We start from the raw sequence: 13330 nt of genomic DNA, 5'->3' as shown, positions 1-13330 counted from the left end.
TCCACAACAGTCAACATAGTTCTTCCCTTTTTTACCATAAACACATCATTATTTGTTTACTTCAGCCTGTGTAAATGAAGCTTGATTGTGTTAAGATTCAGACAAACACTGATTTCCGTTGATTGTGTACATGCATCAGAATGTGTGAGAACCTAGTGGCGCAGTGGTTTGATATGATGCTGTTTGTGTATACAGCTGAACTCTTTGAGGATGTAAATTCCTTAAATTTGCTGGTTACCCTTTGCCTAAAATCATAACAAACTCAAACAGGGCACCTGATTTTAAATTCATCCCATAGCAGATTGACTTTTACCCTCTGAGAATAAGTAAATGTTTCCAAGCACACGTCTTAGACTCAAAACAGAGGAAAGCCTTGTTTAGCTGATTGCAGTGATTGTGTCCTATCTCTCACTCTCTCTGTCTCTGCTCTTTGCTGTGATTCCCTTTTTTTTCCTGTATTCTTTATTCTTTAGCTCATCTCTCAGCTTCTCCATTTGCCCCAAATCTTTCCCTTGCTTATGTAGTCTATGTAGCCGCACCAGATCAGTAATGTTTTGTATCATATTGTGACCTGAGACAGTTGCCCCTTCGTCCTGCTGGGTATGGTCAGGTTCTCTGTCCTCCTCCTCCTCCTCGTCTTCTCTCAGACCTATAAAAGCCTGCATGGGCCACCTGCAGGCACCTCTTAATTAGTTCCCCTCTTACAAGCTAGCTGGAGATAAACAATGAAAGCCCACTGCAGCACTGCAGGACGGAAAGCAGGCAGAGACACATGCATCATAGCCTGTCCTCCTCAAGTAGGGGCCTCCCTCTCCTGAGCAACCGTGTCTTTTGTGCAGAACTCTGAACAAATTGACTTTTTGTCTGTGTGGCCTCTGTATGCCTGTCTTGTACACTGTAATCTGATATTGATGGCACAGAGGGGTGTTTCAAACATATGGTGTTTAGTCAAGAGGAAAAATCTAAAATGCATTCATGGTTTTTGTCGCAGGAGTCTTTTTAAACCTTGACTGTTGTCACTTTGACAAATGTTTGTGAAGCCCCTCCCCACCCCAGAGTTACCCTCCTCTCCCCAGTTTTGTTCTTCAAAACATTTGCTGACGAAGAAGTTATTTTATAGAGTTTCATGCAAGATTCAAGTCTGAATCTAATGTGAAAATATCTAATAAATCCTCTTAATATTTTTGGCTTTACTGCCAAGTATTAGAATGACAAACCAGACTAGGCAAGGGCCCCACTTGGGCCAAGTGCACAAGATAGAAATACACACACATATGCACACAGACAGCTGGATGGGGTAAGATTGGTGGCCTCCTGCCCTCCATCAAGAAAAGCTGCCTGGGGGCTGCTGCTTTATGAAAAGATAGAGACGGGAACTAAGAAAGAAAAGAACAAATTGTGCCCCAGTTTCTTGACTTTCAGCCAATTTCTGCACCATAAACAAGACTGAAAATAGTTTGGGTGCAGTAAAACAGCCAAACAATGATTCACGTTCTCTGGACAGGAGAGCTGTGCATGGAAGGATTCAGTAGTTAATCTAATTACTGACTGACTTTTTATGTGGTTGCTGACCTCCACTCTACCTTTACTCAATTGGACATATTAGAAATAGTTTCATTTCTCTCACTTGGCCAAAATACAGTCGGAATAAATGCTACAGTTAAACTGGTAGTAAAGTACAATTAAAGCTATAACTGGCTTGTCCTTAGAGGCAGTAATTGAGGTAAGATTGCTGCAGTGTGTACAGACCTTTAGTCAAAATTTCACCATACACTTTCATTTCTCCCATTGTGCTTGGTCTGCATTTAGTGAATGATGTGATTAGTGGCAACAATTCAAGAACATGCCTGGTAGTTGCTTTTGAGTTGAGTTGCTTAAAAAGAATGTTCTGTTTTTTTTTTTTTTGTTTTGTTTTTTTCTGTGTTACATTGTTTGCACTGAAATGTGACTAGTCAGTTATGGGGCAACACCAAAAAGAGCTGCAGGTTCAAAATTTAAATGAGAGTTATGTGAGTACTGGATGTGTTCACTTACAGCTTGAAGTCTATTTTAGCCATAAATGTCTTTATGTGCCAACTTGACTTTTGGGATATTTAGCTACAAGAGAAAAACAGAACTAAAATGTTATATTCCCTGTAAAACAGGTCCCTGACTGGATCAGGTCACACTAATATAAATCACATGCTGTATACTACAGTTTTACTGTTCCTCCACAGAGAGAGACAGAGAGATCATTGGCTACTAAAGTGAAATCTCCTACCAGGGCCCAACAGAGAATCAGCAAGCCATCTTTTCCGGGCATATATATCACACTTACGGCAGTAAAAGGCATTTTCATGAAATAATTAAAGAGCGTGTTTAGTTATGTTTGACACTGACCATCTTGCATTAATGAAGGCCCTCATGCTGCTCTAAGGGGTGAGAGTGTTTACTCCCCCCTCAGTGGTCGTGGTTCTGGGAGGGTTTTATTGCAAGAGACCATCAGTGACTGGAGAAACGGTCTGCTTTATGACCTCTTACCGCATGTTGGAAAATTCAGATACTCAGCAAGTAAGTATTGCATAAAGAAACCATCCAGACCGAATAAAAAGGTACTTTCACCACATGATCTCTAACTGATTTATCCAGATTATTGCCTGCTATGGGTGCAGTGGCTGGAAATAAATGGAGTGGGAATAAAAGGGAATAAAATCTGCCTAGAGTGCACACAGTGGTTGATTGAAGTGAACCTGTCATGACATGCTAGTTAGATAAGTATCCTGGTGTGTTGTGGTGAACTGGGAGACTGGGAGAACTGCTTGCTTGGGACGCTGCCATTTTACAGTAGCAATTCATTCAGATTTTACTATTGGGTTCATAGTCAGTTCCTCTGATTTTTAATGGTAAACTCACAGTTAGAGCTTACACCAACTCTAATAATGAGGGTTATTTTATTTTTGTTTGTATTACTTGTGTTTGTATGCTGCTCACAAATCTTGACTTGCCACACTCATGTACAGTTTGCCACCCAAATATGGTCTGATTCAAAAAGCACAGTAAAAATGTTAGCAAAAAACTGTCTGGAGCAGAAATGTACTATATGTGAAATGTGTGAGTGGTCACAGGAGTGCAAATATCAGCCATCGCCTGTACCACCACAAATTTAAAAAAAAAAAAGAAGTAAAAAACAGATAATATAAGAGGAAGATTAACTCAGGAAATTGTTGTTTTCACAGCAGTCACTGAGCAGCTAAACAATCTCATAACTGCTCTTTTCTTTTGTTTAGGGGCAAAGTCACATTTAGAACAACTGAAAAATGTGTTTTTATTAGACTTTAGTACTGTTATTAATTACACACAGAGGACAAAATTAATGTTTTTGTTTGCTGCCTTCACAACCTAATTGTTTCCATGCACTTTTGGATCTTTTAATTTAATAATGCTTGTCCTAATGGGTTGTAGCTTGATAACACTGAGGCTAAACATACAAATTAAACCAATGAAGCAGCATAATTAGCCCAAATTAAATTATTAGGAACCCAGTAATGGGAGTCACTGTAGCCTGGAGATATTTTTCCCCACACAAACACAGCACTATGCAGATTGATGATAAACTCCAGATGATGTTTTCTTATTAATTTTCATTTATCACAGCAAAATCATATTTATGACTGCAGTGGAAGCAGTGACATTATATTAATTAAAAAAGAGGAGACCAAAAAGAATGTTATGTCTGGAATGAAGATTTTATATTCATGTTAGTTTTGAATAACGGTGGTATAAGGAACCAGGCCATGCAATGGTTAAATGGTAATTTGGAAGTGTTGGCCGCCTTGTTTTATGTAGGTTTGAAGCATCTTTTACTGACAGGTAAAAGTATGCCACTCTATATTTACTGTATATGGCCCAGCAGACTTCACAGTAGCCATTACCCTAATCATGGCTCCTCCCGTTGAGAAGTAAATGCAACCTAGTCCTCCTTTGGAAGATCACTGACTTGGTACTGATGCTTTCCTGTGGCTCCTTTTCAAGGCACCTGTGTAAATACATGTACACTCTACCATCGTCTGTCTCTGTGTGTGTTTCTCCCCATGTTCTTCACTCCCATTAATGAAAACCTTAGTCTGCTGCAGCACCTGAGTGGCCTGTTTGTACAGCCGATGCTGTAGCCTTCCACAACTCTCTTGGCTGCCCTCTTTGCTCAGCTCTCTAAGCTTTCAAGCTCTCAGGTTTTGAAATAGGCCAGCCATGCCATTTGATGTGGAATGGGGTGGGGGTGGGGTGGAGGGTGGAGGGTGGAGGGTGTTGGGTTATTCAGGTGTGGCAACCAATGCCACCGCCACCCAGCCTCTGATGTTGCATCCATCAGCAGTCAGGTGCTGGAGCTCCATCAGAGAGCCCAGTGTTCTGGCCCTGGAAATGAACAGAGGGTCTGTTGATGGAGCTCGTCTGTGGGGCCCTGTGGTTTCTCCCCTCTTTCGCACAGAAGCTGGGATATATGGTGTGGGCCAGGGCGTATACCTGCTGGTGAGGAGAGGAGTTGATTAAAGGGGAACTGCAACACTGTTGCCCATGCTTTGACCACTGGGGAACTTATAATATGCTCCACGTATTTGTGTGTCTCCATGTGTCCCCATTTGTACACGTTTTAAAGTGTGTGCACTCCCACACTGGTTAAGTGCCCACCTGTCTGAATGAATCCCTCTCTGTGTTTAAACTAATGCTGGTGGCCAGGTCAGCAGAGGTTGAATCGGCTAAAATGGGCTGCCTGGCATTGCATCAAGGATACAGCCTCCTGTTACATTATAAGGAGGGTTTGCTTGTGTTTTCTTTGGAGGTGCAATTGTTCCAAAATATCCCTTCCTTTGTTTTAGATGGAGAGAGGTAGGTTATTTATATAACACTGACTTTAAGGTATTTTAGTCATCTAAAATTGCATTAAAATATGTATGTAACGCACAACTTTAGAAGTGAAATAGAAACTGTTTTTTAAGGTAAACCCTTCACTGTTGAATAACTTCAGTGTAAGCTTATATAAGGCCTGCCACAAAGCACCTTTTACTTTTCAAACATACTTATATCTATAGGTCTTCAAGGACCTATTGCAAATAAACTAGGTTCACTCAAAAATGACAATAGAAAGTATTTAAAACTTTTATTTAAAAAGGCTCTGAATATTTTAATAAGTATTTGTTAATGAGTAGCATTAAGGATTATTATTTTTATGTATGTGTTTGGCTGTTTAGTCTTAGATCTGGGTCAATGCCACATTAATTGATTCTTTGTGCTAATGTAAATGATATATATAAATATATATAGTCATCTTAGAATAATAACAGTATTATACAAATTGACTACAAATTAATTGAAAAATACATTAAAGCTTATATGTGATATTAAAAATGTTAATTTTAATTTGGTAAACATTGTAAAAACTCCTTTTTAAAAAAAAAAAAAAAAAAAACAAACAAAAAAACTCCTAAAACTGACTTTCAAGTTAAAGCCACACATTAAATGAGAGCAACACTAACCTAACCATGTTATCAGCATTACAGTTCAGAGAAACATCATTTAAACTTCTTGGTTAGTTTAATGTAATTTCTCTGAATTATGACTGTGTTTTCAATTGAAATCCCAACCTCAGAACTTTTATCACTCTGACCACTGTGAAAAACAGCAGGGTGCTAGAATCACCTTCCTCTATCATAGTGCCATCAGGCTTTGCACAGGCTTTAGCCCACACATTCACAGCTCAACCACACTGGAATTTAGCCTGCTCTGTGCAGAGAAAACCAGCCACAGGAAGTGAGTGGTTGAGTCTCTGACTAGATGTGGCATTGAAAGTTTATCATACAAGTGACATCTTGGTAGTACAAAGAAAAAGAAGAGTAATATAGAAAGTTAGTAAGAAGTGAAAGATACATTTTGTTTCTCTGTATCATATGTGCATGGTAACTGGAATTGAAGACGCAGTCCGCAAGTTATTAGACCTTAAATACCTCTGAAGTCAGAAGTTTTAAAGCAGAGAAAAAAAACCTGTAAATCATGGAAAGAGAACAGGTAGTCTTGGCCATGCATCTGCCACCTCTACTGCCCAAAGTCACTCGCACATTTTTCTTCTCCCCTAATGTATTTTTTCCACTGCAGTTAATAGGAGCCATATAGAGCCCAGTTTATAATGAAAGACCCCCCTGAGACCATGGCAGTAAATGGGACTAATAACCTTCTAAATAAGTCTCTTATAGTGCTGAAAGGCTGGCCTCTTTATTCTACATGTGTATATGTGCTGTAAAGTCGTTTCCAGTCTACTACTGTAATTTTATGAGTGTGTTATATCCTTTTCCTTCAAAGCCTGGCAGAGTGATTGGGAGGGAAGACAGAGAGTTTCTGTAGATCAAAGTGCTGTGGGTCCTCCCAGTTTAAGACTGAAAAATGTATACAATTATGTTAAATATGTGTCATGTTTTTATCTTTTAAAGTTATTTTTAAAGGTTGAGTAATTGTAATTCATGAGTGATCTGTCAAAATAGAATTGTCAGCAAAGTCATGCAATGAAATCAGAGTGACATAACACAGCTTAATTCTGGATTCTTCTGCTTTGAATGAAAATTTATATGCATCTGTGTTCTCTGTGTTTGAATAAACATGACTGGGTGCTGAAGGCCTTTGCTGGCTGTTTGATGAAGAGAGGGTAGAAGTCTTAATTGAATAATGTAAAATCAAAACTGACAAATAATTTAACGTTATGTAGTATCCTTGTGTTTGTGGTGTAATACCACCATGCATTGAGATAACAGGGTCAAACAAACAGAGAATACAATGCAAAGAGGACCAAAAAACAAACGTGTGTTTGTGAAAAAGGGCAACATTAAATAAGGAACTGTGACTTAACGCAGATATTTTGATGGTTACGTAGATCATAAAGGTGTTTGCCAGTCAGCTATAAATACTGTATCTACAACACGCATCACATAAACTCAGAGTGTGGGGGTGGAACAGCCAGTGAAACATCAGACAGCTTGATTTACACTGAAAAGATCTACAAGACAGTTTTTCAGAAATGAAAGTTGTAGCCTGGATTTTACAATCATGTATTAATTTTCCATATTGCTGTATTGTACACTAGATTGTGGTATATAGTATATTACCTCACCTCACTTTTGTTTTAAATTCCATACTATATTATTCAGTATGGTACTGTGTTGTATGATATTATATTATATGTTATTTGGTATTTCTAAATGAATACAACACCAACTATCATTATGTTAGCATAGGTGATACTAATGATGCTGCTATTAACACATCTCAAGTGACTGTATGCTACTGCAGTAATAAGTGCAACTCTGGCTGCAAGTGCTAAAGCGTAGATATATGGCTTTCTTATTTAAGTTAATTGCTCTTTTACAGCTTCTGTTTATACTTCTGTTTTATATTGTTTTTTTCCTTTTTTTATATCTATATTTGTTTTCTAAACTTTCAATAGTAGTACACCATCTAAATATTAATGTACCAAAAACTCAAATTTGCAAATAGTATTTTATAATAGTTCTAATAATTTCAATAAATATGTATTAAATATGCATTATTTTTCAGGTTTTTCATTTTTTGTTCATAACCAGCAGTGTCCTAGATTTTCCATACATTTAATAAAATAAAATTTTGGTGCATTCACCAAAAATGCTCAGAAAACATGTCTGATATGATGAAATAATGAATCAAAATTTCTAATTTTTAGTCAAAGAATATTTAAGACATGTATTGAACCTAAAGAATTTTTAATAAAAACAGCATGTGTAACGTTTAACTGTGGAAATGAAAACTTAACTCTGGCTCTGAAAAAATAGAAATTCTCCATTATACCTACAGCCTTATAGTAATGATCATAATTAGTTTTATTTTTAGCGAGAATTTTAAAAGGGCTACTTGTATTTTAAGGTAAAACAGATCATTTTAAAAAAGAAAATAAAGTACAACGTAAGTCTAAAAAAAAACAAAGAAACATCACTGTAACAATAAATAATATTATTTTAAGAGATTTAATATTTTGATTTCTTGAGCAGTGTGTGTTTAATAGTTCTGAGCAAACTGTATCTATAAGAAATAAGACTCCAGTGCTCATATGTGGCTAAGTGTTGTCAAATGCAGATGTTTTTTGTTTGTGCTTATATTTTTCAGAATGCAGATATTTCAAAGCCATGAAACAGTACAGCAGCGTAAAAAAAAAGCCAAACGTCAGCAGTAATAGAGAGTAGAGGAGCTGAGTTTAAAGAGTAAAAAAATTCCCCTTTCTGACCAGCAGGCTGTGCTGTAGCGACACCACTCCCACTCCATTTCTTTGCACTCACAGGCAGTCCAGTCACTGAGCTCTTTTCTTTTTCTGGATTTTCAAGTGTAGATTTAATTTGGCCTTTGCTAAATTTCCAGAGATTAAGGAGGAAATAGTAAGTGCAGGGTTGAGCTCAAATGGAAATGTCCTTGTGTTGTTTTTACGAGCTTGGTGTCTACTGTCGGGTGTGCCCCTTATCAAAACCATCAGCACCACCACCCAGCATCACCACTGGGCAACCTGTCTACAAGGATTATGTTTCTATCCCACTTTTCTGTTCTGGAGAAAGAAGAAGAGATGCATGACGATAACTGACCAAACCACATTTTCCTCTGTTTTTCTTTTTGCAGTCCAACAGGGTTCTGCTTTTTTGTGTCAAATGTTCTGCTTTGGTCTAACTGTAAACTATAGCTCTGGTGTGCCTGTTCCACAACAGTTGATAACAGTTTAAGATGGAGAATCTGAGCAAGCACTTAATACAGAGCTCTCTTGGTCAAGGCAAAGAACTGATGAAAAACTGTGTGTATGTGTGTGTTCCTCTGAATTTGCAAGCTCCAGTATTTACAGAATTTTTCCTGACTGTAGGTCAAGTCACACACTCTCCCTCTCTTTTTCCCGCCTGCTCTCTCTCTTTCTTTCACGTTTGGCCTGGCCTGAGTACAAGTCCTAGCAGTTGTCAGTTTCAGGAAATGCACTGTGCTCTGTGGGGAAGTGAGGTATCTGCCTCTGGGCCAGCCATTTTTTTTTTTTTTTTTTTTTTTGGTAATTTTTATCGGCTGCTTACGGGAAGCAAAGCTCCTCCGTGCAAACAGGACCGTTCCCTCAGCCCACTCCTGTCTTGTTATGATTGCATGGAGACTGATACATATACTGTCTGGAAGCATAGAGAAGTATTTAATTAAATGGATAACTGGATAGAGAGTTGGCTGCATTGATACCTTGCAAGTGTGTGTATATGGGGATGGTATGTTTACATGCATTTAAGACATTTAAACATTTACTGTACTTGTGTGCTTGCACAGAGGAACACTCAGACCAAGCACTGCAGTTTATACTTTGACTTGTGAGTACTAGTCATGGCTATGACTCAGCCTGTAGATTCATCTCATCATCTATCTTCAAGCCCACCATACCCAAAAAATATGTAGCTTTTTTTTCAGCAGTGTTGCTCTGCGCATCATGAGACTGGTTGAACATAGCACACTATAAAAAGCAGTCTTTCTGTGTTTCTATTTCAATACCACCATTGTTGCCATCATTTCAGGATTGTAAGGGTATTTTGGCCAGTCCTCACACCTTAAAATGGGCTGCATGATAATGAAGAGCTGGTTTTAATGTTAAGGTTAGGTTTAGTTTTAGATTAGGGTTAGGTACTCAGTTGTGATGGTTTTATTTAGGGTAACTAGCTAGGGAATGTGTTATGCCAATAAATGTTCTCAAAAATACAGTAAAAGCACTGTGTGTGTGTGTGTGTGTGTGTGTGTGTGCGTGCGCGTGTGTGCGCGCGCACGTGTGCGTCAGTGTGCGCGTGCGTGCGTGTATGTGTGCACCATTGTGGGAACTAAAACCTGCTTTGTGGGGATCAGATGCTGACACCCACCATGTAAATCACAGAATTTTATGGTGACGACTTGGTGTAAGGTTAGAAAAAGGTCTTGGTTAGGTTAAGGTTAGGGTTAAGGAAGTAGTGGTTATGGTTAAGGTTAGGTTATGTCTCTAGGAAATGAATGTATGCAAAAAGTCCCCACGAGGAATAAAAGTGTGGGTGGGGGGCAGTGTGAGTCCAAACAGGATATTGTAGTACACAGGAGCACAGATTCTTCCTGTGGCATTTTGGCTCTGTTGGTTCAGGACAGCTTCAACAGCAAGCAGGCAGGGCCCACACACACATGCAGACAAACACACAGAGACACACACACACACACACACACCTCCTATCAGATAACCAACTCAATAGCCAGCCTCCCTTTCTATGAGGAAAACAATATTATTGGACTCACTGACAGTTTCCTGAAGAAGGGAGTAAGGTCTATGGAAACAGAATAAAAACAACCACTCAGTTTCAGATATAGTTTTGGGCAACCATGAGGAAAATAATCACGTGAATACACACTCAACACCTCACAAGTTACACATTTTAAATGTAGATACTCGAATAACTTGACAAATGCAATTTAAAAATTTTGGAGATAATTTGCTCCCTCAGACATTTAACCTGTTTACTTTAGCCCTTGGCTTGGAGTAAATAAGTTTGCCATGGGCTTTTCATTGAAAACATTTTGCTTCCTGCAAATCACAACACAGTGGACTGGATTCAGTCTGATCAATCAGTCAGCTCTGTAGAAACCATTTGTCAGAAAAAAAGTAACACTTGAGGGGAAAAAAAACTGTTTATTTGTAATTTAAAGAATAAATTCAGGGCAGTGTACTCCAGTAACCTTGCAGCAGTCAGCTCTTAGGGCTGTTTGATTCAGCTGACTCTGGGCTGCATTTTTCACATTTATTCTAATGAAGGAAATAATTTTGCATCACTAGGTTTTCATTTTAAGATATTTTTGTGCACAAACATTTGATTGGCATTGAGGGGGAAGGCCAAGGAAAATGTGAGTGAGTAAAAGGAAGGGAGTAATGGATTCTCCTCATGCTTTGACAATTAGAGAGAAAATATGAGAGTAGAGTGCAGTACGTGTTTTGATGTAAGCAGGGTTATCAGTAGTATATAAAACAAGATATTTGACAAATGCCAAAGCCAGCAGAAACCAGCTACTTGCTCCATCCTGGCTGCTTCATTTGTAACACTGAGTGTGGGTGTAATCATGGATTTTTGAGTATCTGAGTCTGTCAGTAAATACAAGGAATGCCAGATGAGTAGATGGATAGTTGGAAAGATGAAGAGCAAGAAAGAGAGTGATATTTCTGTGCAGAAACTCCAGATTTTCTATATAAACACTGAAACATTTTGGGCAGAATGTGATTCAATGCTAACTAAACTATTGGTTTTGGGTTAAGACCAATAACTCCCTTTTTCCTCCATTCCTCTGTGTTTGCCCTGTTTCTTGGTACCTCTATAAAACCTTGTTTAGACAAGAAAGCAGACATTGTTTTTTACCTTTTTTGATAAATATGACTTTATGAGTTTCCATCATTTTTGAGCCATTTGCATTTGGTCATTGTATGCTTTGAAATTTAAATCAAGTCCTCAGTTGTTATTAAATACAAACAATTTTGTATTGAAACAAAATAGCCATAAGGTTATTAATTTTGTGTTTCCAACAAAATTGTTTATAAAACAATCAGTAAAGACTATCGGTGTGTTCCAAGGAAATCTGGAAGGAGTTTTTGATCACAAAAAAAACCAAAAACAAACAAAAGAAATATGTACATACCATGGCCACCTAGATTAAAATTCATTATGTCCATAATGTAAATTCAGAGTTGTCAAAATGGTAGAAATTATACTGACATCTTAATTAGTTGTTTTGATTGGATTTTGTTCCTTTCGAAGTGGAAAGGAGTTGAAAACATTTCACCTTCTATACACATACATTTTTAATACCACAAAAACACACACACACACACAAAAAACAAAAAATAAGCCCCCATTTACAACCCACTATAAACAACCCATGACCTTTTTCTTTTAATCTTGGGTCATTTGTCATGTGTGCTTACTTAATTGGCAAGGTTATGACTGATGAAAGAGGAACCCATCCCACTGCCTTTGCAACGAGTAGATTCATACTAACCCCCCAAGCAGGGGAAAGCAATAGGAAGCCAAAGCAATAAAAGGCTTTGACATTGATGGGCCTGTTTCCCAAACACTTAGGACCTTAAGTCGTCTCCTCTCTAGTCTGGCTGGAGGGGCCGGGGCTTCACTTCTTATTGCTGTCTCTGACCAGTGTCGCCATGCCCCAGAGAGGGTCGACATCTTGTCTTGGCCCCTGTTTCTGTCTGTCTCTCTGTCTGTGTGTCAGCCTGTAGATATGCTATAGAACTTGGGGCAGTGGTGGGGTAAGTGAGAGGAATTTCTCTGTCATGCACCATGTCTGACTATGAGACACAAAAAGGATCAAGATTAAAAATAGTGATAACCAGAAAAAAATGTTTCAAACACAGTTACTTTTAAATGTGCAGTAAATTTGTCACAGAAGAGACTCAAGGCAAAATGCCAAAGAAATGAGAACAGCTACGTTTTTTTTCCTTTGAACTCTGGGGCATGTGGGGACCCTTAGAAAAACAAAAACAAAGCACCTATGCAAAAACATGAAGAGCAGCCATTCAGAAATATTCATTTGCAGCACTAGAAAAATGACTTAGCCTTCTTTTTACATTACACTGAGAGGATTAAAAGCCCATACAACCTACTTTTTCACAGGTTGCTGTTGAACAACTTCTTAACCCCCTTCATTTGTCCATTTGGCTTCACTGACTGGATTAGGTTCATGCACAAGGCCCCTACTCATACCAGGGGATTGCTTATGACAGGCCCTTATGCAGACACCTCAACTGTCATGAGCAATTACTTTAAATACACAGGAGTGGGCCAGAGCTGGGCTGACCTGTGGGGAGGGTGAGAGGTAGAGAGCGGCAGAGGCATTTAGACAGAGGTGAAATAGGAAGAAAAAGAAACAGCCCACCACTAATTCTAGATTCAGTAAAAATCTGTGTTTTGTTTTGAAACACTTAAACATACTTTGAGTGTGACGAGTGAAAAATATTAGTACTGAAAGTGGAAGAAATTATTTTTTCACTCTTTTTAAATGGTATTTAGTTCTGTGAAGTATCTATCAAATCTTCAGCTGTCATATGTAATCAGTCAGCATTCACATCTCTAACTGAATCTGTCTCCCCTGTAGTTCTTACTACTTGTTGCTGAAATCCATCCATGTGCCTGCTCATTGCTACAGTTATGGTAGATTAACCTGCTTGATGGTGGTACAGCTGACAGCAGTCCTGATCACTCCAAGTCTTCTGTCAATCAGGTCTCAATCAGATCTGGACTAGCTCTGTTATTACCTTTCC

General features: G+C 38.4%; 1 protein-coding gene across 1 annotated transcript in view; it reads left to right on the top strand.

Moving 5' to 3' along the window:
- The window catches only part of kcnq1.2 (potassium voltage-gated channel, KQT-like subfamily, member 1.2), a 130731-nt gene that overhangs the window by 30354 nt on the left and 87047 nt on the right, over positions 1-13330 (top strand). The gene's annotated exons all lie outside the window — the stretch shown is intronic.

The sequence above is a fragment of the Mastacembelus armatus genome, chromosome 6, assembly GCF_900324485.2.
Source record: "Mastacembelus armatus chromosome 6, fMasArm1.2, whole genome shotgun sequence".
Classification (NCBI taxonomy): domain Eukaryota; kingdom Metazoa; phylum Chordata; class Actinopteri; order Synbranchiformes; family Mastacembelidae; genus Mastacembelus; species Mastacembelus armatus.
This window is presented reverse-complemented; position numbering and strand designations above follow the sequence as displayed.